The following is an 849-nucleotide window of genomic DNA, read 5'->3' on the forward strand; positions in this document are numbered from 1 at the left end:
GAAAACAACAACAATGCCAACAATGCAAGGAAGGTGCTGGGTGACTTTACTGCACCTACTCCCGACTTCTATGGGAGAAGCATCTCTATCCCTGCCATTGGAGCAAACAACTTTGAGCTTAAGCCTCAATTAGTTTCTCTAATGCAACAGAATTGCAAGTTCCATGGACTTCCATTGGAAGATCCTCATCAGTTCTTAGCTGAGTTCTTGCAAATCTGTGACACTGTCAAGACTAATGGGGTTGACCCTGAGGTCTACAGACTTATGCTATTCCCTTTTGCTGTAAGAGACAGAGCTAGAACATGGTTGGACTCTCAACCTAAAGAAAGCCTGGACTCTTGGGAAAAGCTAGTCAATGCCTTCTTGGCAAAGTTCTTTCCACCTCAAAAATTGAGTAAGCTTAGAGTGGAAGTCCAAACATTCAGACAGAAGGAAGGAGAATCCCTCTATGAAGCTTGGGAAAGATACAAACAATTAATCAGAAAGTGTCCTTCTGATATGCTTTCTGAATGGAGCATCATAGGTATTTTCTATGATGGTCTCTCTGAACTATCCAAGATGTCTTTGGATAGCTCTGCAGGAGGATCTCTTCATCTGAAGAAGACGCCTACTGAAGCTCAAGAACTGATTGAAATGGTTGCAAATAACCAATTCATGTACACTTCTGAAAGAAATCCTGTGAACAATGGGACTAGTCAGAAGAAAGGAGTTCTTGAGATTGACATTCTGAATGCCATATTGGCTCAGAATAGAATATTGACTCAACAAGTCAATATGATTTCTCAAAGTCTATCTGGAATGCAAAATGCACCAAGCAGTACTAAGGAAGCTTCATCTGAGGAAGAAGCT

At 41.2% G+C, this 849-nt stretch overlaps 1 non-coding gene across 1 annotated transcript; it reads right to left on the reverse strand.

The window, feature by feature from the left end:
• Positions 1–396: 396 nt before the first annotated feature.
• Positions 397–504, reverse strand: LOC112766992 (small nucleolar RNA R71). Its single transcript, XR_003184660.1, has one exon. It is a non-coding gene; the product is annotated as a small nucleolar RNA R71 (small nucleolar RNA).
• Between the last annotated feature and the right edge of the window lie 345 nt (positions 505–849).

Source organism: Arachis hypogaea, chromosome 2, assembly GCF_003086295.3.
Source record: "Arachis hypogaea cultivar Tifrunner chromosome 2, arahy.Tifrunner.gnm2.J5K5, whole genome shotgun sequence".
NCBI classification, from domain to species: domain Eukaryota; kingdom Viridiplantae; phylum Streptophyta; class Magnoliopsida; order Fabales; family Fabaceae; genus Arachis; species Arachis hypogaea.